Source organism: Corvus brachyrhynchos, unplaced genomic scaffold (genome assembly GCF_000691975.1).
Source record: "Corvus brachyrhynchos isolate BGI_N302 unplaced genomic scaffold, ASM69197v1 scaffold4, whole genome shotgun sequence".
NCBI classification, from domain to species: domain Eukaryota; kingdom Metazoa; phylum Chordata; class Aves; order Passeriformes; family Corvidae; genus Corvus; species Corvus brachyrhynchos.
Window position 1 is genome coordinate 2,409,255 of NW_008237878.1, and position 5,313 is coordinate 2,414,567.

The 5,313-nt window shown below is 46.7% G+C and overlaps 1 long non-coding RNA gene across 1 annotated transcript in view; it reads right to left on the reverse strand.

The window, feature by feature from the left end:
* Nucleotides 1–2,812, reverse strand: part of LOC108446256 — a 9,589-nt gene extending 6,777 nt beyond the window's left edge. Inside the window, exon 1 of the long non-coding RNA XR_001861398.1 lies at nt 804–2,812. This is a non-coding gene — a long non-coding RNA (uncharacterized LOC108446256). The remainder of the gene's footprint in view (nt 1–803) is intronic.
* Nucleotides 2,813–5,313: the final 2,501 nt, after the last annotated feature.

A 5,313-nucleotide genomic window follows, 5' to 3' on the forward strand; every position in this document is an offset into this window, starting at 1 on the left:
AGGAATAATCATATTGGTCTCCTGCATTAAAATGTTCTTAGACTTCATCTGACGTCCCAAATTTCTTCTGGCTGAGATAACAAGACATGGATTCTTCAGAGGCTTGGAGAGACAGAACCACCACAGTATCCCTTGGTAATTGGTGCCAAAAATTATTTAACTGTTGCTATTTAGTCACTATTAAAACCATATACCTTATTTTTTTAGCTTACATTTATCTAAGTTTAATTTCTAACTTCTGGATCACATTACACTTTCATCTGTTTTTCATCCACGCACAGGCATCACTTTACCCAATGAAATTCACCCCTGTGTTTTAGGCTGACACAGCAAATGACACTCAACAGTTTTGGTCAGGAAGGAAAGGATCCTGCATCCTGCTGCATGTGGAAGGGTGCCACTGAATTCAGACAACCAAGTTGAAAGGTGACATCTGCTTTGTCACTAAGGCTTGCTTAGAGCAATAAGGACGATCATCATCCCCCCAGACGTTACTGGAGCTTTCTGAAGGGGTGGCCTGAAGCAGCCAGTCAACAAGGCTGGCAGCAGTTGACTACTTTTAGCATTGCTGTTGAATTACTGCCGTCATCAACTAAAGTTATATGGGAGTCCAATGAAAGACAACAAGTGCCATCAAAGTTGCAGAGAAAGTTTTGTAACCATTCTCAGAGGGGAGACGTGGGCAGGGGTGAGGACATGCACCCCCAACAGCTCTGCAGGATGTGGCTGTGCTGCCATCCACGACCCTGACCCTGCTGCTGTTACTGCTGTGCTTGAGAAACAACGGCAAATCTACCCCTTACCTCAGAATCTGGGCCAGCCTTGAACAGTGGCTGACTTCTCCAGCTGAAAGGTCTCCTGTCCCATGACACAGGCTCTCTGGAGGCTGATGCAGGGCACAGCACAGCCAGCTGCAACCAAACCCTAAATGGAGAACTTTGGGAATGTAAGTTAGGGTCCCATGGGTCAGGCAAGGGCCTAGAGAGGCAGAAAAGGAGAACCCAGCTCTCTTTTTGAGCTGTGGCACTGGCATCCATCTCCAGGACAGTGATGTTGTTCACAGTCACAGTGGGAAAACATATTTGTAGCAGCAACACTCTGAACAGTCTGTCCCCCCCACCCAGTAATGACACAATGGAGGAAGCAGCTGGTGCAGCCAAGCAGCACCAATTAGCATTATCTTAACACTCTGGGCTGTAAATTGTGTCAGAGCTGTTTTCTGTGTAGCTCAGTCATTCCCTTCATGAGGGCATGAGAGCCTGGGGCAGGGGAGCACAGATAACCCTGGCCAGGACCTGCCCAGAGGGCCCCTGCAGCTCCATACCAGATCCCTGAAGCAGCAGCTCTGCAGCAGATCCTTGGACACCAGCAATGGATTGCTACAGTCTTAGAAAAATAGCTGCCAGGCTTTGCTCTCCCAGTCACAGCCTTGACAAAAGCCACGTGGGCAAGATGAGTCTTGGCAAAGAGGACAAGTCTGAGTGTTGAGATTAGAAGTTTCCCCACTCTGGGCCAGTGGAGAGACAAAGAGCAAAGGCGAACCAGCCCTCTACATTTAACTGCGTGGTTAGACCAAAGAAATCTATTTGCCTCATGTCTGTTGTCAAGATGTGGAGAATTTTTTCCATAAGAGAACTGACAGTGGGATATGCATGTGAGATATAGGGATCAGGTCACTCTCTTTCACTGTGCCGATTAGTCTGCCCCAAATGACATTTTTTATTTTTAATTCCAGGTACTTCTTAGCGTATGAGAGGTTCCAGACAGGACTGATGCTTGGACAGCTGGGACTCACCCCCTCAGCTCAGAGCCAGGACAAAGCCAGTCCTCCAGGTAGACTGTGCGTCACAGCCTAGGAAAATTCCTGCTTTCCCTTGTGCCTGAGGCATGTGCACACACACGTCCCAGATCCAGCTGCAAAGCAAACCTGCTCTAGTTTGGAGTTAGTAGGCACAGGAAAAAGGCTGAAACCTGACTCCTAACCTCCAGCACTGATTGGGCCCAAGTGTTCCCTTTTCCATGCCTTGAGACTTTCTCTCCCCGCTCTCCCACATGCACCCCCTCAGTCACAGGATCACCAAGTGTATTCACCAACTAATCTAAATAAGCACCCCATGTTTCCCAGCCTAGCAGGACAGAAAACCTGACAGTTGAAGTTCCTGCAAGAAGCATGATGAGGTGCTAAGAAAATAATTGTGCTTACAAATTCTTTGGGCTGAAACAGCTGCTGCTGTAGCTGGATGGGTTTTTGGCTGGCAGTCAGCTCTCTCTACAAGGCATCTCTACAAGACACTCCATTTACTTCCTGTTCCCTAGCAAGTCCCTGCAGGAAAGCAAAGAAACTGGGATTAAACATATATGACAGAGCCCAGCCAAGACACACAATCTGAATTCCCAGACAAAGTGCAAGACAAATATAAGCATCACAGAGGAACAAACGTAATATGGGCTTAAGTCTTACATGAGCCCTCTGTAAATGTGATCTAACAGCAGGCTGCACCTTCCAGCCTGGCAGATTCCATAAATGCAAGGTCTGCAACACATGAGAACTCACAAAGAGAGACACAAGGAGTCAGTGTTTTAGAAGGAGGCTTTAGGGATTCACCATAAACTTGAAGGACATCGAACCCCTACACTCAAATGGTGGTTGGTGCGCTGACATAAAATGAATGGGTCCTCTGAGTCCCAACCCAGTTCTGCAGAACTGGAGCTACAGGGCTCCAGGGCTTTGATTGGGAAGGGAAGAAATTAGAAACAAAAACTTGTCTGAATTGTCCTCTCCCTGTCTGTCTGAGACAGGCACCCAGTGGCCTCTAACACCATAAGAGCACCTGATGTCTGACATTATCAGTGTACCTCCAGCTGTACTACAGATGAGTCAACAGCGGGTTAAAGAAGGAATAAAGGACTGAAGCAACACTGCCCAGCCACAGCCAACCTTATATTCTTGGTTTTCCCAAAATAGTTTTCTGGGGTCCCAGCACAATACTCCAAACACTAGATTTCCTTCATAAGATTAACAAATCTAAAGGCTGCCCTCCACCCTTGAAGGATTTAACATAACACCTACTAGTAAAACCCTCAGGTGTGAAAACCTTAAGTATTTAAGTTGCATGTGGTTCTTCACAGGTTTTTCCTCTGCTCAGGAGGAGCCTGAGACTTGAGGTACCGAGCAGACACACCATGTCCCACTCCCCACAGGGGAAATCCCACTGAATCCAGCAGCATTGTCAGCCCAGCAGGAAGCATAAATCTCACAGGAAAGGCTATTCTAGTGATGTTTCCAGGATGGTTTTCCAGATCAGACACATTTTGGAATCAAAGCCAAGGCGGAGCTGGCCAGCATCACCAAAATGGCGGCTAAGTAGAAAATCTCCCCAGTGGTAGAAAGAATAGAGGGTAGACACTTCTTCTGAAGTTTCAATTACTCATGAAAGCAATGGGAAGTTTTCCTCTCTCCCTAAAACATTGTACTTGTTTTGGCAGTGGGTTGAAAGAATCCTCTCCCCATCATACAGGCGTATTTCCTTACTAATGAAGTGAAAAAGTTTACAAAAACTGAAAAGGAAAAAAAAATTCTGCCACCAGAGTAATGATTTTTAACAAGTATTTTTAGTATTCACCATGAATAGGGAATATCAAAGCAACCAAGTCCTCTTGATACTGTTGATACTTTTTCAGGAAGCAACCAGCAGTGAGTGCCACAGGGACATTTTCTGTCACGCTGGCAGTGAGCTGCAGATGGCAGCTCAACAAACTCCATTCAAGGGCTTTGTTGAGCTGGGGTCTAAGCAAGGAAATGCTAAAGGAAGCCTGGAACCAGAGCACTTCCCATGAGACAGTGAATCAAGACCTTCCTCCTCCTGTGAGTCAGTGTCACAGGAGGCAAATTGCAGAGGCTTCTGGCTGGCTGGAGCTGCAGCCATGGCACTACAGCAGACTGGCTCCTCCGGATGTACAGAGAGGGGATGGAAGCTGGACCAGAGACCTGCTGGGGAGGGCTTGTGTTGCAGCTGCTTCTGCTCCAAAGCCTGGCTAGCATCAGTCGTGCTGAGAAGAGATCAAAGGGGTAGCAGGCACCTCTGGCCTGTGCTTCATGCACAAAAGTGGAAGAGAATAAGAAAGAACACCTCAGAAGACTCAGAGGAAAGTACAAGGGATGAGAAACACATGGGTCACAAAGAACATGCAAAGTGCACAAAAACCATGCAATTACCTGCTGCAGAAAAGACAGCAGGATCATCTCATTTCACAGATCCCTTGAGAAAAAGCAGCCTTTCTGCCACTCCATCCTGCTTCAGAGGCTTTCCTCCATGCCTCTCCTTAGCCTCCTGACTGATTTTCTCCACCCAGCTCTCCTCCATCTATGAGCAGAGCAGCGGCACTACTGAGGAGCACAACAGCTTGTGTGCTTCTGGGAAGCCTACATTCCTCTCTAGTCACTAAAACAGCCCAAACCAACAAGAAATGGTGACTTCATGAGAGAAAACAAGAGCAGGGAGAAAGGAAGATGGTTTATAAAGCCAGCCAAATATTAGAAAGTAAAGTCATTGCATTCACATATAACACAAAGCCTCCGGTTCAGTGTGACCACATCAGAGCCTGTGAGGATTACTAACAGACTCTGCCTGGGTTTGCTGCCCACACCCATTCAGCAAAGGGTACCCACAGCTAAGAGAACACGTGTCTTCCTCTTGCTTACTTATTTGGAGCTCTTGTTTGGAAACTCAGCCTCGGAAAACTAAGAGCAGCTATTTCCAAATACTTCTTAGGTGGTTATTCACACACTTGCAATATTCCATAAGCATTTGTCATTGCTGATTATCTTAGCAAGCATTGTTTGCAAAGCAGAAGTGAAGAAATGGTGCAAGGACAAGCAGTTCCCATCCCATCTTAAAGCAGGCCCCACTTTTGTGTAGCATGGCTGAAGCACGTGGAAAATCTCTTCCTAAAAAGTTCCAGGGACAGACACCACAAGCTCTCCTCTGATTGAAGAGACAATCTACCTCTCACTTCCTAATCCTATACTACTTAAAGCCTTCTCTCTCCTAAGTTTCATGTTGTATCAGACATAACAGCCTGCCTAAAAAATGGAGATGTGATGAAACATCAGAAGGAAAAAAGCATGAGTGCAAGGAAACCCTGCAATTTCAATCCACCTCATGCTGTCAGCCTGAAGAACAAGAGGTGAAACCCCAGCTCTGGTGAGAACAACAGGAGTGTGGCAAACAATTTTTAAGAGCTGCTTCAGGTACTGTGCTGAGGAGGTGCTGCAATCTCCACCCCAGGATGGAGAGAGCACAAACTGAATTT